Here is a 27,959-nt window from a genome sequence, read left to right as displayed (position 1 = left end):
GATTCATTCTTGTTCAAATCGACACAGTTCATCATGTACAGAGAGAAAATCTAATTACAGATTTTATTTTCTTACAAAGTGCTACAGGATCCCATAAAGCCGAACCTTACCGTACCTCAGTGCGTTGAAAGAGTGATTTGATTTTCGTGAACCAATCAAATATCTGACTTGTAAATAAATATAGCGTGAGAATCGATCAATTTAAAAATATTCATAACAATATTAGACAAATTCAATCAAGTTCCGCAGTTCCTCTTTGCAATTGCATTGAAAGACCGAAATTCTGAGTCTTATTTATTACATGTTATATTTAGTGATTTCTGCTCAAAGGATTGTATGTGATCGGTCCGTCCTGGCACGATTCATCAAATCGTGCGAAATGTAGAACAAAAATATTTTGTGTTCTATTTCTAATCAGTTCTACTTTCCAATGAAATCATAAGCTGAATAGATGTCAGTCCTTCTAGTATATTTGAAAGGAAGTCCAAATATATAGTCAAAAAAGTAGAAACAAAGAATGATGTCTGGAAGCTGTAGATATGAGAGTTCATCTTTGAGTTTTACGTCCTACGCTTATGCCGGTTAGGCTAAAGGAGACGGTTATGATAAGTAATGAATGAAATGGTGGAATGAAGAAAGTGGGAGGAAACGGGAGAGCCCCGAGAAAACCCACGCACACGACGTTTGTCCACCACAAAGTTCACTTGGCGGGTTCGAACCCGGGACTCCAAGCACCAGAGGTGAACGCTCTACCACTGAGCCACCACGGCCCCAGATATGAAAGTGTTTGCTTTCTTGATCTTTAAAGCTGTGGACGAATTGGCCTATTTCAAGTAATTCTGTTTCCACACTATTTTGTTAAACAAGAAGGAAGGTAGAAACGTAGAACATACAAAAATTATGTAAAATACTATAAAAATTGCAATTGTGTCGAAAATTGAAATTGCGTTTTAAATTTAAATTGAAAGAATTAAAGAGCATGACGCTCTATTGTGTAAAACATTCTACGCCATCTTGCCCAAGTCGACTATCGTACTCGCAATAATTAGATTGTGTCAACGTAATTTACCATGAGAACTTGAATATTATTGACTGAATACTAACCATGAATAGATTTTTATTCGTTATACAATATCAAGTCAAATTTTTATAATAACTTTTAATTAAATCAGATCCTTTTTCGCCGATCATCATTACAGTAGCAGCTAAATGTCCTCCGGTAATCATCGGTACAATTGAAGCATCTATCACCCTTAAACCGTCTATTCCGTAAACTTTTAATTCATTATCTACAACAGCTTCGGTATCCGAAACTGGGCCCATTTTACAAGTTCCTGAAAAGTGCCAAAGCGTTTGAGAGTAATGACGTATGCAACATTCAAAATAGTCATCTGAAAGAAATTCTAAATGTTCACATCCTAGAAATTTGTTTGGATTAATCTTTGACCCATGCCTCTTTAGTGCTTCTGTTTGACTCACATTAATAGCAAATTTCATACCTTCTACAAGTCTTTTAACATCAATTTCTTTCGTTAAGTAATTCGGATATATTAACGGATGATCACGAGGATTGTTTGTTTTTAATTTAATATATCCTTTACTTTCTGGTCGTAAAAGAACTGGGACAATTGAATAGCAGTTCTTACCCTCAATAGGCTGGAATACTTTGTTGTAGAACTTATCAGTGATTCCATACATTTTTTTCTGAATGGTGCCTCTGTCAGTACTGTCACATCCTGATATAAAGATTAACTCAATATCAGGATAATTCGTATGTTCTACATATTTTGAGCTAATGAAACCTAAAACCTCGAGTGGAATTAAAAGTAGTGGTCCTTCGTTTCTGAAAATAAAGTCATGAAACATTTTTGGATTTAGTAATCCATTGAGACCTATTGATTCATTGATAAGGAAAGCTGTACCTCCACAACCAATGTGATCCATTAAGTTTTGACCCACTGGAAGGTCTTTCACTACATTTATACCTATTTCCTTAAGATGATCTTTAGGGCCGATTCCAGAGTGCATAAGAATCATTGGCGACTGTATAGCTCCTGCACTTATAATAACTTCCTTCTTAGCACGCACTATGTATCTTTTACCATTTTTGACATAAATTACTCCATTAGCTCGCATTGTCGTTTCATTAATTGAAACTTTCTCAGCAAATGTATGTAAACTTACATGGAGATTTTCTCTGTCTTTGACAGAACGAAGGAAAGCTTTAGCTGCACTACATCGTAATCCATTACGAACTGTTCCATATGACCTAGAGAATCCTTGTTGACTCATCCCGTTTAAATCTATAATAGGATACCCAAGTTCCCTCGCAGCTTCTAAAAATATTTCAGATAACGGAGAATATGTATAATAGTTATCAACAGTCAGATAACCACCAACACCATGATAAAGAGAGTCCTGGTATTCATGAATTCTAAAGTCTTCTGACTTTTTAAACCATGGTAATACATCATCATATCCCCAACCAGAATTACCCACTGACTCCCAATTATCATAATCCATTTTGTTTCCCCGAACATATATCATTCCATTAATAGTAGTAGTGCCTCCAAGAACTTTTCCTCTGGACCACTTGGAACGTTTCTCTTCCATTGCAAAGCACGCGTGTTCTTGTGGTTCCGTAACAAACTGCCAATCGATTTTTGTCATTTGATGTAAAGGGAGAAGCATAGGAATATCTGTAAATACAGGTTCCTCTCCTCCAGCCTCTATTAATAGTACTGTCCAGTTCCGCTCTTCACTTAGCCTATTTGCCACGATACACCCTGCAGCTCCAGCACCAACTATTACAAAATCATATATCTCATCCACAGATCCGCAGTCTTCTACACGATTCTCTCTGTCGACGATGTCTGGCCGATAAGCCATTATTAATATCTGCAAAACTTCCAGCAAAATGTTGATTGCAGCGTAGGTTATTGTACTCCTCTTGCTGTAGATTCTCAAAAATATACCAGGAATTATAGTGCGAAGATTCCCTGTGTATGTCACCATCTGGAATAACAATAAAAATAAACTTTGTGAAAAATGTTTAGAATTTACTACCTTATTTATATAACTTCACTCTTCAATGCAACATAATAGGTGCACAATAGCCTAGACACAAGAGGTGCAAATTGAAGTTCATGAGGGACAACAACATGTAACGTTGACTGTTCTAAAACTATTTCATCTTACAACGAAAGTAACCAAGTGGATGCTGTACAGGTCAAAGTTTACCTAGTCTTTTTGTAGAAACTAAACTGTGGAATTCACTTAATCCACAGAGATACAATCATACTAACTGCCCATTTAATTTTAAAATGAAATGAAAGGAAATATTTCAGTGCAGCGACCCATGATTATACCCTTTAGGCTAAGAGAAGCTATGATTAAGGGAACTGAATGTTGATGGCAGAATTGTGGAATGCGAAGGTGGGAGGAAACAGGAGTATCCCGAGAAAACCTACGAATACGATGTTGTTCCAAACTTAATTGGCCGCGGATCGAACCAGGGACCTCTTACACCAGAGGTAAACACTATACCACTAAGCCACCGTGACCCCCCATTTAATTACCTATTGAGGTATATACAGTACACTGTAAAAAATGAGGTGTTGAAACAACACAAAATGACTACCACTTTAGCGTGTTACTTGTGTGTTAATTCAGCACCAATGGTCACGGTCACGGTAATGTTGAAGTTTTGTGAAGAGTATCGGGCCGAAGCCCCTGACTCCATGAGTAAGATGGCATGACGAATATATACAGATGCGCAGATGGTTTGTTTGGCAGTACTATTGTTTTGTTATGTCTGAAAATCTACATCTGCAACTGTCGCAGAGTAGCTGATGATGGTGTCATTACGAGCTATGGAAATATATTAAATGCGTGGCGTGTGATGAACGTTCCGTAGAGCGCATTCGGTGCCCATGGTAGCTATTGCCGGATTAACATGTCTTGGTAAAGTATGCCAGAACTTATGATGGAGATGCCGTAAAACTTCCCTAACAGAGGGCAGCTCTAAATTTTCCAGAATTTGGCTGTTGCGTGTATATCTGTCGTGTCAAGTGATGATACGACCAGCTCTCGTTTGCATACTTTCGAGGTTTGAAGAAAACTATTAGAAGCATGTTGCCAGGCAGGGTATGCATAAGAAAGTGTCGATAGAACTATCATCTTGAATATGTGCGCGCGGGCCTCATGAGAAATTGAATTGCAGCGAAAGATGGGGTACAATGCTGATATTTTGCGTAATGCTCGTTGCTTTATGTCTTTGATGTGTGAGGCGAACGTTTACCCACGAAGCACCAAGCATTTTTTTGTTCGTCGTCCCGTTTAAAGGGTTGTGCCCTTTCTTCGGGTAAGTGTTGTAATGTAGATCAAGTGTCTCTATGGAAATGTAGGTGGTCTAAGGGTTGCCAGGTTTATTATTTCTTTATTCATCACATTAATATTAAACATACATGGTTTGAAATGATTCCAGGAGAAAAATATGTATATATAACACAAACATTAATAGGTTAATGGCTAGAAGAGAATATTCGCAGTTATTACATAAACACAAATTATGAGAGGAAAAGAAAGTTGAGGGCTGCAGTAAGAAAATGAACAAATGTAATGAATGGATGAAATGCAGTGCTTTGGATGTCACATCACAAGGTTATGTTAGTTCAGACGAATAAAGTTATCTTCTGTTCCTGGGGCGATTCAGGAACTGATGAAGACGAAGGAGGCCCTTGTTAATAGGTATTACTGTGCATATGATGGATAGATGTGAGATGAAAGTTCATGTGGTCGGTAGATTGTATAGATTTCGGGGTCCAATTTGTCATCATCTAACTGTAAATGATATAATAGCACCAAGCACATCGCCTTCCGAGCATATCAAAAATAACTAGTTAGTACCTGAGAGAATTTGCATTGGTATTTATCGTTTAATATGAGCAAAGCTTTGTGAAATAGCTTTGGCACTTCTGCCAAGTAACGAATAATATTCTATGTTTTCTGTAATCTGTCACAATAATATTGTTGTAAACCTGTGAATCGTCTGACAACAATTACATAGGCAACAGTTCTGCCATCTTCTGTTCATATATACTAAGACACAAGAATAACAGATAAAGAAAACAAATTGAAGTACAGCTATCTGTATAACTGTTGTTAGATGATTCACAGGTTTACAACAATATTATTGTGACCGATTACAGAAAACATAGAATGTCATTAGTTACTTGCCATAAATGCGAAATATGTTTCGCAAAGCTTTGCTCATACCAAACAATAAAAAACAATGCAAATACTTACAGCCAGTAACGAGGTATTTCTGATGTACTCTAAGGCGATATGTTTGGTGTTGAACACCTCAAATGGACTCCCTACCTCAAGTTTATCTATCAAGAGGCCTATTCTCGCCTTAATCTTCGTCGCCTGACCGATACCACGTGGGGTCTTTCTGCTACCACACTTCTGAATACCTATAAAGCATTCCTCCGACCAGTCCTCACTTGTGGCTTTACAGCTTAGGTCGATGCTCCTCCCTCCTTCTACAAACGCCTTCAAGTTCTGGAACGCCATGCACTCCAGCTTGCTTTCCGAATACGTCTTTCTAGCCCCACCCATGATTTATACGCCCGTGCACCATTTCCCCATATTCTCTATCATCTTGAAACCCTCCGCTTACGATACATCTCTCAACGCTTCCAGAACCACCATCCGCTTCTCTTTGACACTATGCACTTCGACGCCACCTTCCGTAAAACGAAATTACTTCGCCATACTCCCTTATCTTTACTCTTTACTCTCTACTACTACTCCCTACCGCCAGATAGTCTTCACCTTCCTCTCGTAGCCGATTTCATCACGCATCTTGATTCATCTTTCATGTTTTCATCTACTGCACAGTAGTCCTACTGTTTCACTAGGCCTCCCACTGTCGACATCACGATCCAGAGTAGCCCTGGATCAGATGATAACATTCATGTGTCTGCTCTAATCATCTCTTATTGTTGTGATGTCTACTGCACCTCATTCTCATCTCATCCCATCCTAATTGAATGATTATGGTTAAAGGCCATAATGTCCTTGCAGCTCAAAGAGAGTCCCGCTGCTGTGAATTGATTCCTCCCTCCATATTGATTTTTTTGTTTTGTGTTTTTTATTTTATATGGAAATAAAGAAATAAATAAAAACTGGTTTCTAACCATCCACCCTTTCCCTTTCTCCGTTCAGTTTTCCTTTCCTCCCTCATCCCTCAATAAAGGGTGTGACCCTTTGGGTGGGTGCTAGTCGTATGCGGCTAGCAAAAAAATGGTGTTGAATTGACACACAAGTAACACGCTAAAGTGGTAGTCATTTTGTGTTATTTCAACACCTCATTTTTTGCTTGTAGTTTGGTGAAATTTCTTCTTATTATAGCAGACCCAAAAGTACACATCCATAATGGTCTGTTTTTATGAGGTCAGAAAATATATAATTCCTCTTATCTCGATTGCTATATTAGATATTGACAGGGAATTTTCACTCTTTTACAGAGCTCGATGAATGCTTGGAACTGCCCAAATAAAATTTAGAACTGAAGTAATCTTTCAATCAAAATTGTACTGACGTACTCACTTAACTCGTAGAAGTACTATATAATTTTTTGTTGGAATCAATAATTATTTCCGAAATTCCAAGATTTAATACGTTTTTATCTCATAGTGTCTGTCTAGCTGTTAGATGTACTGGCTGGAAGTTTTAGGTAAACATATGTATCTAACACTCTTTGAAAATGTAAAGATATATTTTCAAAACTTTTATAATCTAATCTTGGTAGCCTCCATGATATTCTAAAACCTCATGGAGACAGGTACGTAGCCAGGATCTCGTAAAGAGGGGGGGTCCGCGACATGAAATATAATGGTCGTCACACCAAGAGCTCGATCAATCTAAACTATTTTACTGGCAACATAGGGCAATAAAATGAGGGGAGTAAGTATTTTAATAACCAACTATGAAGAAATCTCGAGTAAAAGAATAAAAAAGTATTGAAAAAGATTTTACAATATTTAGGTTCCTTCCTCTGTTCATTCAAATATAACAATATTTCTTTCCTTATGGCCTAAACTATTATAAAAAGTACATATCAACTATAAAAATGTCCACACTTTTACAGAAAGGCATTATGCATTCAAAAGCTTGAAATTTCCCTGACTAGTAGCAGAAATTCTGAGAATTTCGTAACTTTTCTAGAAATGTCAAATTCTCTGACTTTTCCAGGATATCCCGCTCATTTGCCACCATGTATTGCAAGTATTGCAAATCTCCTCATAAGAAAGAATAACTAAAAGCTTGCTATAGCTGTTTACTTTTAACGCTGATTCTTCTTTTCTTGTTTCTTTTTGTTTCATCCTTCCTTTTTTTTCGTTTCTAGTGCCCAGGTATTAGGAACACTCGGCTGTGAAGCAAAGATGTTCAGAACATATAACAATGTATTTCTGCCATGAACATACAATTCACACCTCATGCACAGTTCCAATATGCAAAATAAATCAATATCTTCAGTTGAAATTACTGAAAAACACAGAAAGTGACTATTTAAACAAAACTTCACTAGACTGGGAGGGTTTAGGTGCACAGATGTATCTATTTGATCTACCGGTGTGTTTAAGACCAGCTAGGCAATGAACCTTGAGTTTGTATCTAATTTTGACTAAAACATTTGACTAAATTGACGTGAAAGCTCACTTCTCCAACTGAAATCTTGCATCCTCTTTGGAAAGCACTATTATATATATATATAATAGTACTTCCCTGAAAACATTATTTATTGAGAAAACATTTAGTGAGAAAACTCATTCTTCGTAGTAATTAACAAATTGGTAGAAAATTTATTTAAAATGAACTACCCTGAAATCTTACTCATCGTTATAGAGAAGTAGCAAGAGAACGTTCTTGTTGGTTTGGACATATAATGAGAGATTGATTAATTTGTATTTCATCGAACTAACAATGCCAACTAAATGAATTGGCATATGGAACCGAACTTGAAAGATAATAGGATGTGCGAATAAAGAAAAGACATAAAGCAATGATAGGCAGTGGAGATAGCGACAGACACAGAAGAAATATAGCGAACCAACAAGCCAAGTACGGTCGATTACATCAAGAGTGTGCAAGTTATAGGAGTAACTATCGATACAGCGTTGACTCAATTAATCAGAACATAAATGCAGAAACCGCTCATAAGCCCTATTTCTTAACCAACGGATTTTAGGTCAGGGAAATTACTTTATCCATACTAGAAAACTTTTTAACTCCATACTAAAGACATGCAGTACAATTAATCCTATCTTCGTTTAGCAGTTGTTCGGACAGGATGAGCAACTCGATTCGTTTTGCTTCAATTGCTCACAAGGTTAGATTGCAAAAAGTCTTCACTCTTCCACGGAAACACAAATTATTTTATTCTCATGTGATTACGGGTGAAGTATATACTACCACAAATTATAATTTTTTCATGTCCACTCCCTAGATTCGATCCGAGGACCTTTGCCTCAGAAGTTCAATCCCTACATCACTACACTAACTTTCACTGGTATATAGCTTGAGGGAAAATTGATCTCAAGTGTATGTAGGAAAAGGAAAAAAAGGAAAAGGAGAAAAAACACAACAGCATATGTAACGGATATGAATGTCATTATCTTGTAAAGCCAGTTATATTTCTTAGGCTAGTTTTAGACGAAAGTATTTATTGTAGCATTTCTCATAGCAAAAATCGTATCATCGATATCCTACCGTGTAAAGTAGCAAATGCTATAGCATTTCCCATGCCATAGCATATCCTATGGCATTTCTTGTCGATAAAACCTGCTCTATTTCGTAGCATTTTCCCCAGCATTTCTGGTCCGATTGCAGCGCCGTGGTGTGTTAAAAAGAAGCGAAAGATTTTGTGCCAAATATCCATGCTCTTTGTTTTGTGTGGGAAATTGAATTGTAGTAAAGAAAAATGAGTTGGAGTAGGGATGCTCTTTGCCCACATACTTCTTTGTGATTTTCGTTTTGTAATACGAACGGCGAGAACTGTTGTTACAATTACTATAGCTTTAGCTACCTCACGCTTAATTTCGGAGACATAATTGCGCTCTTCTCTAGTGATTTGTTTGCTACGTCACGACAGATGCTTATCAAAGTGCTACCGTTTAAAAGCACCATATATTTTTGATGCCATAGAATATTACATGAAATTTTTGGCAGCACATCTGCTACGATAAATGCTACGATAAATGCTTCCGTCTAAAACTAGCCTTAGGAAAGGGATCACAGAAGCATTCTTGATAGTTCAGTGGTAAACCGCGTGAATTGTAATCATACGATCCTGAGTTCGATTCCCGATCGGGTTAAACTTTGGTATTTATTCCTATATCCCTCGATGCATGAATATTTATATAAAGGAACTATGACCAATTACCCGCTTCGCTGAATTAAATTAAGAAAAAATAGTAGTAGTCAGTCACTTTTTACTATTACTAAAACGCTCTCTGATATTGGCCATTTTCGATCATTTTTATATTTGTCGCCCGTTCTTCTCCATTTTGGGTGACTGAATTTGGATTTAAACGGCTCAGAAGTGTCACTGTTCATCACAGCAACCCCGATAGCTATGAATTGCACACTGATATTGGTCATTTTCGATCACTTATATAAATCCCCCTCCCCCAAGTTGCAGGGCTAAATTTGGTTTGAAACAGGATCGGAAGTGTTACTGTTCATCTCAGAGACCCTCTAAACTATGAATTGGACACTGACATTGATCATTTTCGATCACTTATATTAATCCTCGTTCTTCAAGTTGCAGGGCTGAATTTGAATTTAAACGGCATCAGAAGTGTCACTCTTCACCTCAGCGACTCCGAAAACTACGGATTCTACATAGATATTCGTCATTTTCGTTCATATATATCCCTCTCGTAAGTTGCGGGACTGAATTTGGATTTAAATGGGATTGGAAGCGTGACTGTTTATCTCAGCGACCCCAAAAACTATTAACTCGACAATTATTGGTCATTTTTGATCATTTTTACGTATATCCCCCTCCCCAAAGTTCCAAGACTAAGTTTGGATGTAAACGGAATCGGAAGTGTCACTGTTCATCTCAGCGACCCCAAAAAATATGAATTCGACACTAAATATTGTTCATTTTTCATCATTTTTATATATCTCCCCCCTCTCCCAAGTTGCGGGGCTGAATTTTGATTTAAACAGGATCGGAAGTGTTACTGTTCATCTCAGCAACAACGAAAACTGTACGTTCGACACTAATATTGGTAATTTTCGATCATTTTCAAGTGCCTCTACCCTCCCCTGTCCCAAGTTGCTCTGTCAAAGTGATATTATAAAACCCATCCTAGATCTGAACTTCATCCACGTTGTATATTTGATCGAGAACATTAGGTAGTTCAAGAGTGATGAAGTCACAAAGACAGTCACTTTCATATATATATATATATATATATATATATATATATATATATATATATATCGTCCCTCTTCCTTACGTTACACAGTCAAAGTAAAATGACAAAAATCATTCAAGATCTAAACCTCATCTATGTTGAACATTTAATTGAGATCGGTATGGTGGTTCAATAGTTTTTAAGTTTTATTTATTTATTTATATAGGTGGTGTTAGAGACCTGCACGGGCCGGGCCTGGCCGACTCTATTATTTATTTGGGCCGGGCCGGGCTTGGGCGGGCCGACACTGATTTCTCTTCAGGTCGGGCCGGGCTGGGGCCGATTAATTGCAATTCTTTAACAATTATTGGCATTCGTTAAACGATAATTAGAATAAAGGCAAACGTTGAAGAAGTGTGCCCGTAAAAAATGTTACAAAATGAAACTTCGAAAATTTATCGGGCCCGGGCCGGGCTTGGGCCAAGAATTTTAAAAACTTATCGGGCCGGGCCGGGCTGGGCTCGGGCCGAAAATCTCCAAAATTTTTCGGGCCCGGGCTGGGCCGGGCCTACGTACATTCGGGCTGGATTGGGCTCGGGCCGAAAAATTCGGCTCGTGCAGGTCTCTTGGAGGTGTGGCAATTAAATAAGGAGACTGCCCACCTCCTGTAGCGCAGGATTGTGGGGGGAGGTAGCTAATGATGTGTTGTTGATCTTGAACCTTCATGAGCAGCCACTGTTTGTTTCATGATTCTGAAAACTTTTCTTTTCTCTGCAGGCTTGCACGAAGAGGGCAGTGTTCTGTAGTAGTGTCGGAATCATGGTGAATAGTAAAGTTGAGCAGCGCATTTACATCAAATTTCTGGTGAAATTTGAAAAAAATACACAAACGGAATGTTGTGCAATGTTAAAAGAGGTGTATGATGACAATGCTATGTCACGTGCGTGAGTTTTCGAATGCAAAAACGATTTTCAGAGGCTAGGAGGAGGTTGAAGATGATGAACGACCTGGCCGCCCTTTGAGTTCAAGAGCGGACCAAAATGTTCAAAAAATTAATGAACTTGTGCGGAAAGACAGACGTCTGAGCATTTGGATGATCGCAGATATGGTGAACATTACCAAAGAGACAGTAAGGCAAATTTTGCATGACAATTTAAACATGACAAAAGTTTGTGCAAAAATTGTCCTGAAAAATCTCTCTCAGGAACAAAAAGACATTCGAAAGACCATTTGCTGTGACGTAATGGTTGCGACCATTTGCTGTGACTCAAAACAAAACCAGACTTGCTAACATGTGTCATCACATGTGATGAAACATGGATTTTCCAGTATAACCCCGAGACTAAGCGTCAAACCATGTACTGGAAGACTCCCACATCGCCAAGAATGAAAAAAGCACAAATGAGCTGGTCGAAAGTGAAGACAATGCTCATCGTTTTTTTTCGGTATCAGGGGTATCATCATGACTGAATGGGTGCCTCAGGGTCAAACGATGAATCAGACCTACTATAAAGAAGTCCTAATCAAGTTGAGGGAAAGAATAAGGAAGAAGAGACCGGATTTGTGGAAGAACGATGCACAGATCCTCCACCAAGACAATGTGCCTGCCCATAATGCCCTTTCTGTGAAGCACTTTTAGCAGCCAAGCACATTCCTGTGCTCGACCATCCTCCGTATTCCCAAGACCTAGCTCCCTGTAACTTTTATCTATTCCCAAAAGTGAAAAGTGCATTGAAGGGAACATATTTTCAGTCTGTGGAAGAGGAGAAACGAAAAACGGCAGAATTGTTGAACAGAGTGACATCTGATGACCTACAGCATTGCTTTGAACCATGGAAGTCACGTATGCAGCGGTGTATAGATAGGGTAGGGGAGTATATTGAAGGGGATAACAGTCAATTGTAACTTTCCTTGCAATACATCACATTTATGACACTAGTCTCGTTATTTAATTGACACACCTCGCACATATCTCCCCTCTTCCAAGTTCTACCGTCAAACTGAAATTTTATATGAAACACTTTTCAGTCCTGAACTTCATCTGTATTGAAAATATGATTGATATCAGTGGAGTGGTTCAATCACAAACATAGTCAGTTTCATTTTTATATATATTTCCCCCTTCTACCCCTCCACTACGTTGCTCCGCCAAAGTGAAGTGATAAAAATCGTCCCAAGTCCGGATCTCATCTATGTGAAAAATTTGATCAAGATCGGTCGTGTGGTTCAAGAGATTAAAACTCATAAACATAGTCACTTTTAATTTTATAATATAGATTACATTTGTAATTGTGTTCATGTTAGCTCACTGATAGAGCGCGAGATTTTCTCTCGTCAGATCTTGTATTCAAATCGCACAGTGTGTTTTAGTTTATTAATAGAATTGGACAAAAATATGATAAAATGAATGGTTGTGACGAACAATATTTTAAGAAACATTTAGTTAACCCTAAAAATGAATATTTTGGGAGTTGGCGTGATGGGATGACCTTGGACTTAAATGACATTGGAGACGTTACTATTCATTTCAGCGACCCACCAAATTGTGCACTAATAATTTTGCATGTCACTCCCTCCAAGTAACAACCCTTGGGGTCCTTTAGTGCCACAGTATCTTTTTTCAGATTGAGAGTCATATGTCTACCAAGTTTGGTTTAAATTTCTCCAGACGTTCCGGAGTTACGCTGTAGTATACATTATGCATACATATCTAATATTTATATATGTGAGAGAAAGGCTCTCGGCGTTACCCTTGTAAATTCTCAATACAGTTGACATGCTTGTTCATAATGTAAACTTGGGATCTAAAATGTCCTCGCAATTATAATCTAATAGCTTAACAAACCCAAACTATGGATTCCGATACTAATCTCACAAGTGAAAAGAGAACTTCGGGCACTTTTAGATATTGATATTTGTAATTGTAATAATAGCAACAGGCCTTACTTCTTTCATTTCGAGACACAGCGTGTGGGTTGTTTTAGACTTCTTGGATTTAGAGACACAGCCTGTGGGTTGTTTTAGAGAGGAGCTAAATACTGGATAATATATATATATATATATATATATATATATATATATATATATATATATATATATATATATATATATATATATATATATATATATATTTGAATCACCCGTAATACATGAATTATTATATAAAAGTTGAATGTAACTATGTGTGCGTGATTACGAGGCCAAATTGCAAACGTAAATGAAATTACTTTCGGTATATAGTTAGGCACTAATCCCAACTAGGATGTTATATCGCTTTCATTATAATAGTATCATAAGGGGGTAGTGGGGTCCGAATTTTTTTAGAAAAAATTGAGTGTCTCACAAGCCGTTCAACTTAGGGAGCTGAAATTCAGTATATTGACTTTATTAAAAATAAACATAACGTGTCCTAGCACTTTTTAAAATTCTCTTTCAATGGGGTTGGGGGGGCACCTTCTAGATGGAAAGTTGGTAGTGGTTCATTTGAAAAAATAATCGAAAACAATCGATATTAGTTAAGAAACAATTATTAATTGAGAAATAAAAACTAGTGCTTCACATTCTATATCCACTGCTATCTATTATTATAATAATTGCTGAAGCTTGTTTTTATTATATGGAGAGTTCAGACTACAAGGCCATCAAGAATTAAAGTTGTGAGAAAACTGAAAAAAAAAATCTGTCACAAATAAAATTTGTACTCTAAGCTTAATTACATGGACATTTTAAGTTTGTACGGATGCTTAATTATATGGATAATTTTACACTTTTCCCCACTTAATTACTTTGGTCTCTTTTACCCCGATTCGAGACTTTCAAATTTCATCCTATTTTCCACTGAAAAGTATCTGTAATTCAACAAGGAAATAATTATTGAAATTCATCGTAATTTCGCCAATGACAAACGCTTTACCATTTATGTCGAAAAGATCAGATCTAATGGTATTATGACAGAACGCTGCTTGAGCGATTGACCGTAGAAATTCAAACTCCGATTAGTGATAATCTCACAGATTTGTTTTATTCAAGTGTAAACTCTTTAGTCAGTGGGGAGGAGGGCGTGGATCATGGGTCAGACTTCATGACGATGGGTTTTGATGGGTCGCAGTGGGTCAGAGTGAGTCACAGTGTGTCGTGGGTCAGAGTAGGTCACGGTCGGTCATGGGTCAAGGTGGGTCACGGTGGGTCGTGGGTCACGATGAGTGATGGGTCAGTGAGTCATGACTCAAGTTTTCATTGACCCAGGATCCCGGGGTCCCGGGTTCGATTCCCGGTGGGATAACTTTTAGAATTTTAAATCTTCTCGATGTGTCTGTGTTCGTGTTCCTGCCGTTCAATGTTACTGGAAATAACTAAAGCGTGTATAATCGAGTAGGAAATATACACAAGTTACTGACAAGGGTTAAACAGACTTGGCTAAATTAACTTCGGAGCTATCTTTCTCGAAGTAGTAGTGCGCATTTAAAGTGTTAACATTACTAAGTGGGAGAGCGGAAGAAACGTCTTAAAGTTTCCGACTCGCCACATATATGATACGTCGTGTTAAATTATCAAGTCCCGGCGTGACAGAGTGAGGACCATCTACATCTCCCGTGCAAAAGGTCCCGGGTTCGATTCCTGTTTGAGTCATTTTTCTTTATTTTTTACTCTAACCAAGAAAGTAGCCATTTGTCACTACTGTAACTACAAGTAATACGAATTGTAAAATATTACAACATATGTTTATAATGTAAAAAGAAATAGTAATGTTCAAATCATTGTAAAACCTTTCAATGTTCCATTTTAACTAGCAACAAAATGTAAGCTATTCCGTAAAGATATTGATATCACGAGTTATATTAAGGTTACCACAGTCGTTGTGTAAAAATGTTCTTGACGCTTTGTGTCTATATCTGTGGACTGTGTGTGAATTACAAGGGGGATGAGGGTGAATTCTCTTTGGTAATACTGGATGAATGCTATAACCAGGGGCGTTTTTTTCAGATTCCGCTTCAAGTGAAAAGAGCTCCGCCGACATAAGACTCATGTTTTGTAAACTAGCAATAAATGACGCGCCTGGCTACAATTGTCATACTTTCCCATGCTATTGTCGTCTGACGCCTGTGGTTATAGCATACATCCAGAATTACCAAGGGGGATTTCCCCTCATCCCCCTTGTAATTCACACACTGTCCACAGATATAGACACAAAGCGTCAAGAACATTTTTACACAACGACTGTGGTAACCATAATATAACTCGTGATATCAATATATTTAAGTATATTTTACATTTTGTTGCTAATTAACATGGAACATTGCAAGGTTTTACAGTTGATTTGAATATTTCTATTGCCTTTTGCAATATAAACATATGATGAATTAATATTTTACTTGTAGTTACAAATGGCTACTTTATTGGTTTAAGTAAAAAATTGTTCGGACGAGAATGGAACCCGGGACCTTTTGCACGTGAGGTGTAAATGCTCCTCACTCTGCCATGTTGACAATTGATAACTTAACGCGTCGTATCATATACAGTATGTGGCGAGTCGGAAATTTTAAGACGTTTTTTCTCCGCTATTTGTGGCTATTGCGCTCTCCCTGTTTGTAATATTAACACTTTAAATGTGCACTACTACCTCGCGAAAGATGGCCTCGAAGTTCATTTACCAAAGTGAGTTTTCCCTTTGTTAGATATGCTTATCTCAGGTAAGTAAATAGACACAAATGAAAAAGGAATAAAAATGATGGGTTTGAAAATAAAACGTAGACAAATTCACCTGTGTTCACAAGATGCTGTCTAAAATGCACTGAGAAGGAGTCAGAGTGGATCACAGTGGATGGTGGGTCCCATTGGGTCACTTCTTGCAACCCACGAAACACTGATCCATTCAAAAATATTGACCCATTTGACAAACTGACCCACCGACCCACTTCATCTCTGGTCGAGGTATACTATTTACCTGGTCGAAAAACAGATCTGTGTTGGTGCAATGATATGGGATAATGTGTGGTATTTTATTTTTATACCGATGTCCTTCGCGCATAAGCGATTACGGTGCGCACCTTTAGCGTGGAAGACACGGGTCGATTCGCGGTGTGACCTCATGTCGTTCGGATTCCACGTTAATCAGTAGGTCCACGTCTTATATATCCTCGTTGCTGAAAGGGATGTTAAACTCAAAATCAACTCAACACTCTTTTCATACCATCAATAGCTGGAGCCGTAGCTAGAGATTTCGGCGACCAGGGCGAAGTAGAATTCTTCGCCCCTACACTCACCTTACCAAGCTTCTTTTTTTTTTTTTTTTTTAAACAAATAAGAGAAGCAGTTTTTCTTGTTATGGGTACGCTGAATTTATATCAAATTGCTTAGACACACCGTTGCAACAGCCTAAAGTGATCATTATGTGTGATTCGGAGTTTTAAGAGAACATGTTGTCATAACCTCCACTTCTCTTCTGAAACAGGAAATGCTTGAAATTTACCACTCTTTCGGTCTCAATACTTACATTCATAAAGAAAAAACTATAAAAGATATCGAGAAAAGTTTTTCTGCAATCGATTCAGCGTTCTAAGAATAGATTCCATCTCCTCCTTTAACCCTCTATTCAAGCCGGAAGTGGTTCAAATTATAAAGGTAACCAAGAAAGTCCTGTCGCTTTTTCAACCACCACCTTAGAACATCGATATATCACCTAAGACTTACCTTGAAGAACAAAAATAACCCCCATCAACATCGACCAACTTCTGGCAACGTTCTGGAAGGCCATAGGTTTCATCGCGGCAGAGCTTGGTGGACCGTGAAGCGAAGAAGGTGTTAAGTGCATTTGCACCTCTACTAGAGATTTGAACTGGCGTCCTATAAGGTGATTGTTCAAGCAATGGAACAGGTGATAATCAGACGGTGCAATGTCCGGAGAGTATGGCGGATGCAACAGTGTTTACCATCCAACGCGTAGAATGGTGTCGCAGGTCATCCTAGTAACATGGGGCTTATCGTTGTCCTGTAACACGAGGACCCCTTTGCGATTCAGAAATGCTGGCTCCAGACTTTTGAGTTTTTTTCTTGAACACGGCTCAACTGTTGACAGTACATAGTTGCATTGATACTCTGACCAACTGGTAGCAGTTCCCGATGTACGATACCGCGAGTAGTTTACCAAACACACAGGAGGACCTTCTACTGGTGCAGTGCTGGTTTCGCCTGTTTGGGAACCAGTTCACGGGATGCTAACCAATGATGACAACGCCGTGGAGCTTCGTACAGACTCCACTCCTCATCACATGTCAACATCCTGTCCAGAAATGGCTCCTTCCTAGGACGAGACAGCAAAGATAAGCAGATGTCTGCTGGCGTTGCCTTTTGGTCCGAAGTCAAATCATGTGCGACCTATCGACCAAACTTGTAGTGCTTTGCAAGTTGATGGAGGTGTTGCCGAATGGTTTCTCCACTCACACTGAATTGTAGTCCCAGCTCCTCACATGTCTGGCCACTGTTCACCTCAACTGCTGCCTGGAGATCTTCATTTTGTACATGTGTTGGTTTTCCGGCACGTGGTGCGTCTTCGAGTGTTTCGTCACCGTCCTTAAACTTGTTAAACCACCGCTGCACTGTCCGCGTAGTCACGACATCCTTACCAAAGGCTTGGCATATCTCCCGCCCTGCTGCAGCGGCGTTTGACCCGAGTTTGAAGTCATAAAGCGTACACGTCCTTACGACAGTCTGTGGAAGCCCCATGTTCAGTCTGTCCTTACGCAAGTTCATGGTGTAACTGAACTGCCACAACCAGATGATATGTTGGATATACCCACACCAACAACTGACCTTCGCCTTATCTCCATTCGCATTCAATTCACGATGTGAGGGCCAATTGAACACAGACCTCCACAGAAAGCGACAGAAGTTTCTTATATACCTTTGTAGCCATTCCTGCTTTCAATCTTTATCGCCATAGAACACAAACGATAAGACATAGCTAATAATGGTTTATTGATACGGATGCAGCATCCGGGGAACAGATTCTTTCTTTGATCTTTGCAACCAGGAGTTTTAGTTGTGCTACTTGTTGTACTGGAAGTTTGAGCATTCAATTCGCATAGAATGGAAGTCTACTGTAGTTTTACACTGTAAAACGAAACTCACTTGTTTCGCTTCTAAAACAGGAAGTGGGAGAAATGTATTCCAAGTTCCGGTTTCAGTGTTGATCGCCACAGAACAAGCATGGTAATAGTTAGCGAGAAGCGTGAATTCAGTAGAGGTACGAAATAAATAAGTCAGGCAGGCAAGAGGAGAAAAAATTCCCAACCCTGTTCACGTTAGTTAACTTCGAGAGATTTGCTGCTTTCACATGAGGTCTGTAAGCAGCTCTCCCCAGTGTTGCCACACTTGGTACAATTGCACCAGATTCAGTCCTTTTTGTCGTTCATCGGCCCGTGGTACCACTCTGGCATATTCAGCCCATTTTATGAAAAAGTTGCTACAATTCTACCCAATTCAGCACCATTTAACAAATATTTATCACATTTTCAAAAGTTCATGTTACTCATACTGTGTTGGATTCTTAAGAAATGCTGGTGAACATTCATTCTGTTATGTTGCACCGCATAACGCTACAAACTTTGTGTGGAAAATTCGTAATTCGAACTATACCGGGAAACAAGTAACGCTAGATGGGCGCGTCCGCGCCGCGCAGGAAGGAGACGAGAAAGAAGCAGTGTGGTGGAAATTTTAGCTTGAAATCTTTTTTTTTTTTTTTTTTTTTATGTACACACACGTTGAATCAAGTGCTGCATATTCTGAAGAAGACCAGCGTGTGCTGAAGTAAGTCTGTAATTTCTGTGTCGTTGCAAAGATTCTACATCAAAACAATAATAGCACCAGTGCCGTACCGTGGAAAATCAGCGCCTGGGCGAGAATATACGACGGCGAACCCGTACATATGACTGAGGTCGATAGACCAGCCACAAAGCGCCACTATGGTTGGCGCGAAGCGTAATAAAATTTTAAAGAATAAACCCTGGTTTTCCTTGATTTTGAGCACTTTTTCTTACTTTTCCTTTAATTTTATATATATAAATCATTTTCCTTCCGAATTTTGCGCCCCCTTACTTCGACGCCCGGTACCGCCTCCCTACCCCCCCCCCTCTTCAACGGCACGGTATAGCACGAAAAAATACATTGACGTAGTTGCAGGCTTATCGGGCTAAGTAGTTTACTAGTGACGCCATATTGACGAATATAAAAATACCCGATCATTTCGTGTATCTACGTTTTAGAGATCTATATCAACCCGTTGTAACAAACTTTATGTATAGGCCTAAAGTTAGATCAGGGATGATCATACGTGGGCAAAAATATTTGGCAAAAAAATGAATTCAGCCCTTTTTGTTTCAATTTGGTACTATTTTTCAGCCCACTCCAGAGCTAGGACTGTGTCAACACTGGCTCTTCCAAGCAAAGCCAGTGTCTGCTGTAAAACAATGTTCTTTTCGATACTAAGCTTAGTGCTTTTAGACAGAGAAGAAAAACAATATTTTTTTTCGAGGAAAACAAATAATTCATGCATAGTAGTTTACAAGTGCCATATTACCTATTATAATTAATTTAGATACCTAAATACTCATGATCTACTCACAGGTAAATGAGGAGTGAACAATGAAAAGGGATTTCAGAAATTCAAGACTGCATTATTGGTCTAATACTATGAAATGAAATGGGAATTTTAACATCGCACAATTATGTCCTGGAGGCTAAAGGAAACATGATGAGTGAACGAAATGATTAATGAAAGGAACTGAGGAATGAAGTGGAAGGCAATAAAAACTCTTAGAAACAAATGGACACAATGCTGTTCAACATAAACTTACATAGTATAGGCTGGAATCGAGCCTATGACCTTGAAACCAAAAGTTAGCGCTCGATCATTGAGTCACTATACTCTAATTATGACGGAAGGGCTCTCCAGATTCCGACGTCGATTGGGTTGGGTGGTGGATTGATTTGGAGTTTAGTATTCTGTTCAGCGCCGACGCAATTTAAGACGTGGACCTATATCTTAACACGGAATCTAAACCACATAAGCTCCCACGAGGAATCGATCCCGGGTCTCCCATGCTGAAGATGAGAACTCTAACTATTACGCGTACGAGGGAATTCCCCGCGGTCCGGTGGTGCTATTCAGCCGGTTCGCTAGAACTGGTTGTTAAAATATTTTCAGTTCGCAAAACCGTTTGTTAAGCCCAGACAACAGTAAATATTATCCAGTTATAGCCACAAACAGTGCATTTTTGTTTAACTACCTTTGTTTTTAGAACCTCTTACAGCTACAGGGTTAAACATATGATAGGTTAGAACAAGGTATAAGCACTTATTTCTTAATCTTATATATATGGGTTTCTCTCGTATCGTGAAGTATCATGGGAATTCAATTTCGTTTTCAAAAATGTTTATATTAAGTAACTATTTATATTGGACGATGTCGTCTTTTGTCGCTTCTTCACCAACACTACTTTCTGCACACAATAACACACACAAAATCAAATAGTATGTGTATCAGTTTTCAGTCTTATGGCGTTTCGTTTACTCCTCATACATATCAATTAAACTATCATATAGTTGTAGCATCTCTACTATCGTATAGGTTGTGTTTTAAATAGCCTAATCAATTATTGCGTAATTGCGACTAACGAAATTTTCACCAATATTTATTTATTTATTTATTTATTTATTTGGATATAACGTATTTCAAGGGTACACATTTTATCATCTCTTTCAATCTATATATATAAAAGAGAACGCACAAAATCCTTTGTCCGCTCATCACGCTAATACGGCTGAACCGATTTCTTTCATTTTTGGGGGGTTGTTAGGATTTGGACCCTAGATGGTTTTTATCATATCACTTTAATTTTCAATTACCAGTGTCTTGAGATAATTGACCAATCAGGTGTCAATACGTACAAAAAATCCTTTGTCCGCTCATCACGCTAATACGGCTGAACCGATTTCTTTCATTTTTGGGGGGTTGTTAGGATGTGGACCCTAGATGATTTTTATCATATCACTTTAATTTTCAATTACCAGTGTCTTGAGATAATTGATCATTCAGGTGTCCATACGTAGAAATCCTTTGTTATTAGTTCATCATAGGTATAAAAATAAACGTATTTATATGCAACCCGCATGACCCTGTGACTCGGCGGGTTAACATAACTAACAGGCGCTATAAATCACTTGAAAGCGAAAAAGTAAAAATTATCTAAGTAACAAAGTTTATTGCGTTCCGGGGTGACCGCAGCGAAGCGGGGTGAACGCTGCTAGTCTTCAATAAGAGAGCAAAAAGTCTTCCCTTGCTCATCCAACCGAGAAATGTCTTTGGAAGTAATCAGATAAGAAATTTTGCAGGTGTCCACTCAGCCGTGGACTCAACACCTCTCGTTATCTTTCGATCAGCTTTTCCTTCAAGGAAGTGATACATTGTCACGCATTAAAAATAACAGGAAATCACTAACTAGTTCATTTTTAAAATACTGATTTCATTTCACAGGTAGGGAGGTATATGAAGACACAATTATATATAAATCTTCAAAATTGAATTATAAATTAGATATTTAAAACAAAAAATCTGTGCATTGAGATTTATATAAAATTCGTTTATATGAGTTTTAAACTCGTAAGCACCAAAAGCTCAAGTTGCTATTTCGATTCAAATTGTCTAATATATATGATAAATACATATTCCTTTTTTTGATATGCGAGACGGGACATAAGTGGATCTGAACCACTACTCAAGTTTTTATTTCCCCCGGTTCTATAATTATATCCGGAGGAATTGGTGCGAACATAAATAATCATACAAAATCAAATTCCTCGTAACGGGGAACAAACGCATCAATAATTATGTGCCCATTAACTCTACAATCAATTAGTAAATCAAAACTTATGTTATATGAGTATATGGTAGATTTTTCTCACTACTGTTTCTCGCTTCCAAGAGATGGCTTAGGGGAGCATTTACATCCGTTTGAATACGATATACGTTGTCACGGTACGCCAAAATTCTGGAACATTCTAATATCTAATATCATTCAATTTTATTAGTAATTGGCTTCAAAAGGAAAACAGTAAAGTCTTTGTTTATAATTTAAATTGTTGTAATAAAGTAATTAGGTTGCAGACAGACACATTATATCATCATGTTACGTATTGCTGATGGTTGTTGTTTTCTTGTAGTAATAGACACGAGTCTGCAAGTGTCACAAGAACATAAACAAATACGAAAAGCAAGAAAATGTAAAACGTTGTATAAATTTATGTTAACATGTACACAATATCAAAATTAGGTAAAAGTGTGAATTTCGCAGACGTAAACTGTCTGGAGAATCTGGTCAATGAGAGAAAAAGCAGAAATTGTGATTCAGCACAATTTCGGCTCAGAGATGTAAGAGCTGCAGAATTTGGAATGAAATAACAACAAATTCGTCATCATGGACACGAACATAAAAAGGTAATGTTTGACTGAATGAGGATCAGTCGCAGGAGATCCATTAGTTGATCAGTCGTGGAGGATCAGTTTCAGAGGATCAGTCTGGAAGGATCATTCTCAGTAGAACAGCTATTGGGAACCAGCTGTTAACATCAACATTTCCAGTGGACATCCATCCACTGTGAGGAACTTAGACATCGAACTTCGTATCCAGGAGTTCGAATCCAGATCAACGAGGTATGTTCTAATACGTCTCTGATACTCTTGAGTTGACCAATTCACCAACAGATTTATTAAATGTGATTCCACAATTTTTTACTTAAATTTCACATAACAACATCTTACTCTCGACTACTTAAAAAGATAGTATAATAAATGAATACTTGAAAGTTAACAGTCTAAGTTATAATTGATTCAATCACCTTTCGCATGTTGTTAGATAAAAATCCTACGCAGTAGGTTGGTGGAGATAGTAGTGTTAATGTCTTCCTATCTACTTCAGATAGTAGATAGAAGCAGCTAGTACTGTGTCATTTAAAACATACATCCCTGCTTGATAGGCACGACATCAGTAGTGGTTGACAACGTATATACTTTGAATTTTCATTATCTAAATGTAAGTTTAGAGACCAGATTCAAATAAATGCAATACCTATAAAAAAAAAACAGAGTTAAAGAATAAGAATATAAATAGATTGTTCAAATGGAAACATAGAACAAGTTACTAGAATACTTTACGATTTATGAAATTTTAGAAAAGGAGATGCTAGATGACAAAAATTGCAATTTTTGAATGTGGTTCAAGTACCAGAAGTAGGCTAAAAATACAAGCGGATGTATCCCAACCTTCCTCTCACGAATCGAACACTAAAATTTAGTATATTTAAAGCTTTGAATTAAAAAAGTAAAAGGAAAGAAACTTTTGGATGTAATACTACGCAAGAGATCAAAAATAACCACATGTTGTACTAATATATCTAATTATTTATTGGAGGCAGTTAGTGAGGCCAGTGAGACCATAGGGGTTAAAACCTAGGATCATGTGTCTCTAATGGTGTCTTCTCGTTTGACCAATTTTCTTGTCGCCTGCTGACTTAACTACCAGTTTACACTATGATTTTTATTTCATTTTAGACAGCGAAATGGTATGTCCATTTCACTGATACTCACTCAGCAAAGTATATTTAGTCTGATGGAATTTCTAACAGAGATTTATTAAGAAGATTCATTTCTCAGAGTGAACAACAGCACCCACAGCCATCTGTAACAATATATGTAGTGATGTGAGGTGGAAAATTTTCCGCTATAATTTTCCGGAAAATTTTCCGTTCTAAAAAAAATATCAGTAACAAGTAACAATTCCTCAGCAATCATAAAATTGGTTGAATTCATGTACAGAAATGTAAAAAAGTGAAAGATCGTTTAAAGAATCTGAAAATTTGCATGGCTCACACAATTTTCAGTAGTATGTAGGAACAAGTTAAATAATTTTTCATGAATCGAAATATTTTCTGTCTTATATGGAAAAATCGAAGAACTTATTATAAGTCGGAAAATTTTCATCATTTTGAAGCAAAAAGTAAAACAACTTTTTGTGAATCGGAAAGTTTTATTGCTCTGTAGAAACAAGTGAAAGGAATTTTCATAGATCGGAAAATTTTCATCACGATGTAGAAACAAGTGGAAAAAACTTTTCATAAGCCGGAGAATTTTGGATGTTATATATAGTGATGTTAATTGGAAAATTTTCCACTATATTTAACTGCATATTCAGCTAGAAAACTGAATTTCTGTAGAGGAAAGTTAGTCAGCAACAAATTATAATTTTCCAATTAGCTTTAGGGAACCGGAAAATTTTCTAATATTGTCAGCCAAAAAACGATGTTTTTTCTTTCTTTTCTGTTCTGCTATTATGTTGATGGTTGTTTTGGACTTCAGCGTCCCTTTTGAGCACAGAAGCTATATAATACGTGACCTCGACCCAAGAGCGCCCATGTTGTGGTTTTCAAGGAGGGGCAAATATAAGCGACTTTTCAAATATAGTTTCATTTTTTGCTACAACTAATGTAAAAATTCTATTGGGTTTTCGATAATCCCAAGTACAATTTCCTCTAGGGGGGGCGAACGCTTAGTGATAAAGTCACACAACGAACACTATTATTAATACTAATAATACTACATAACCATATCGTTTTCCTGAAATTCTCGTGTGTATGTTTAAAAATCTACTGTTGTTCCACGCCAACCAGTCTATATTTTTTGTTGTACCTTCGAAGTGAAAGATATTCATTATTACATTTGTTGGACTCTAGTGAGTCAGAAACTACAATTAATAAAGAGTTTGTTTTGTCTAGTATTCCTGCGATTAGAAGGGCCTTATCTAAAAGATATTTCATTCGTATATGAGAAAATAGTAAAGTTTATTTTCTAAGAATAAAATAAACATTTTCAATGTTAAGCTAACATTAAGTTTTGAAGAGGAGCTAAACAGAAGAATTTGTTACCATGGGAAGAAATCAAACTTGGAAACATTTTACTAGACCGTCAGAAAGTGCAACATGTAAAGAACATTGCAAGGTTAAAATAAAATAAAAACAAAGGTAGCACAGACGTGTTATGGAAACATTTAAAAGGGTCTAGGATATTTCGGTGTAGGACGTTTCGGTATAGGATGTTTTGGTGTAGGATGTTCCGGTATACGGATGTTTCGGTGTACGGACGTTACGGTGTAAGGACGCTTGGCTGTAAAGGACGTTCCGGTGTGTAGCCTAATATTTGATTGCATTAATCATATGCTTGTAGTGAACAATCATGAAGTGTCATAGTGTAGCCACTCTGCAATAGTGTAAACTGATTAACATTGTTATTGAGTCTCATTGTTATTGCTCGGTCTCTTCGTAACATCGGCGTATTTTATTTTCTTTTTTCTGACTTCATGTCCGCCAATTAACTTATTTGTTCCATTTGAACAGCACTAACAAGGAGACTTACGGAAGTTTAATTTACTGATTTTGAATGAAACTTAACATACTTGTAGAATATCAACAAATAATCGTCACGTATTTTTATTCATTTTGACAATGATGCGGGTTTAAGGGTAGAAACCAACCTTTGAACGTTAGAGGTGGTCTCCAAGCATAAACAGAAAATAATGATTAAAATATAAGATTAAATGATACTGCCAGCTTACTGCCAAGGACAGACGATTCAGAACCTGACGCTAAAATTACAAAATTCAAATTGGCGGATCCAATATGATGATTACAATTGCAAATAGTCTTCTGGTTTGAAATGTTCTGCAGTTAGCCAAGAACAATTATAATTGGCAGGGACTACTAAGAGAAGGTGCGGATTCATTTGAAACCCCTTTCTGTACTTATTTTAACAGGACGTTTGATTAAATCTATAGCCCCAAAAGCTAGAAGCCAGTGCCAATGCATTTGTCGCGAATGTGAAGCAACACATGTTATTGAAAAAGAAAATATTTATAACTCTGAACAATACGGTTTAATTTGGAAATTCAGACGGGACTGACAGGAACACAAACAGTAGAAAGTGTGGCACAGTCAGTAAATTCTATGACTCGTAGCTACATCATACAGCCTTTAATTTCTGCAAATAGTGTTTTGTTATCACCACTGTTAATTGTTTTGTAGGAAAACAATGGAACATTTGGTCTTATAGTCCAACACAACCTCTTTAAATTTGAAAATATCCTTTTGAAAGCATCAACTCCAGAAAATTTAACATCAAATCTTGTGAGATCATGGTTCCAAGATATTTTTCTTCAAGCGTCTAATGCAAAGTCCATTTTGTTAATAGCTTCGTGGAGTGGTAACAATTCATCAACTTTGAATCTATTTTAAGAACAAAAGAGTAACTCATAACATAAACCATTTATGCAGGAACAACTGGTAGGATTCAGCCTCTTCTTGCGTTCTTTAGGCCGTTAAAAAAAATCTTGAGATATTTTTCTGACACTGTCCTTCTATACAACTATAACAAGAATTTACATCTCCGTAATAATATAATTAAGATCCCATCACTGATTCATAATCAGTTTTCTTCTCCTAGACTTGCTAATCTTATTGGATATGCATAATATAAAAGCGGTTATTTAGAAGAAAAACCACCTATTTCTCTCGAAATTTGGGGAGGGCCATTCAGATGCAGAAGGTACGGTATATATGAGGATTTTAAAGACAAATTGCATTCAAATTATGTCAAATATTGTACATTCATAAATACAATGCGGGGGCTTACATGAACTTTGGGGGGCCCGGGCTCCCCGGTCCACCTGGGATCGGCGCCCTTGCCTGTGTTTCAAAATTCCTTTCAAAAATTGTGCAGCATTTTGCGATTTGTGCACAGTTATTGCCGTAATAAGATGTGTGTGGTGTACACAATGTTTATGCATCACACACTTTTTTACTATATATGATATCGTTACCGTTTTCCCAATCAATTCATAATTATAACATTTGAGGATATAAGAAGTTCTGACATAGAGTGAAGCGAAGGGACCCACTATAAATAAGTAACCCCTGCCAATTACAGCAGCGTTTAATTTTTATTTTATTTATTAATTTATATTTTCTACTTCATGAATTTATTTCTCCCTAACGAATAATTTTCATTTTGAAGAGTGGACGTTTCGGTGTAAACATTGGAACTTTTACACCGAACCAGCCTCACACCTAAACGTCCTTACACCGAGACATCCGTTCACCAAAACGTCCTATTCCGAAACGCCCTGCACCAAAACGTCCTACACCGAAACAGCCATATCCCCATTTAAAAGCACAGCAACCTACTATATTAGTGAATCCAAAAAAAGTTTTAACGAATTTTAGATATTCAATTTTATCATCACAATTTCAGATGTAGGTTTGGATACGAATCAAGGTCTGAGATTCGAATTTCGGATCCAGATCCGAGGTCCAGTTCTAGGTCCGGATCTGACAAGATCAGGATCCGGATCTCATTGGGTCCGGGATATCCGGATCCGAAAATTTTTGGCCATCCCTACCTAATATTGCTAAAATTTATACTAT

The 27,959-nt window shown here is 37.5% G+C and overlaps 1 pseudogene across 1 annotated transcript in view; it reads right to left on the bottom strand.

The window, feature by feature from the left end:
- Nucleotides 1–929: 929 nt before the first annotated feature.
- Nucleotides 930–27,959, bottom strand: part of LOC145681384 (glucose dehydrogenase [FAD, quinone] pseudogene) — a 67,254-nt pseudogene continuing 40,224 nt past the window's right edge. The window contains exon 2 of the transcript XR_014130764.1: nt 930–3,015. The product of XR_014130764.1 is annotated as a glucose dehydrogenase [FAD, quinone] pseudogene (transcript). The remainder of the gene's footprint in view (nt 3,016–27,959) is intronic.

This window comes from Thermobia domestica, chromosome 3 (assembly GCF_964235325.1).
Source record: "Thermobia domestica chromosome 3, izTheDome1.hap1.1, whole genome shotgun sequence".
NCBI lineage: Eukaryota > Metazoa > Arthropoda > Insecta > Zygentoma > Lepismatidae > Thermobia > Thermobia domestica.
The sequence above is the reverse complement of the archived record's forward strand: the minus strand, read 5'-3'. Positions and strand labels throughout refer to the sequence as shown.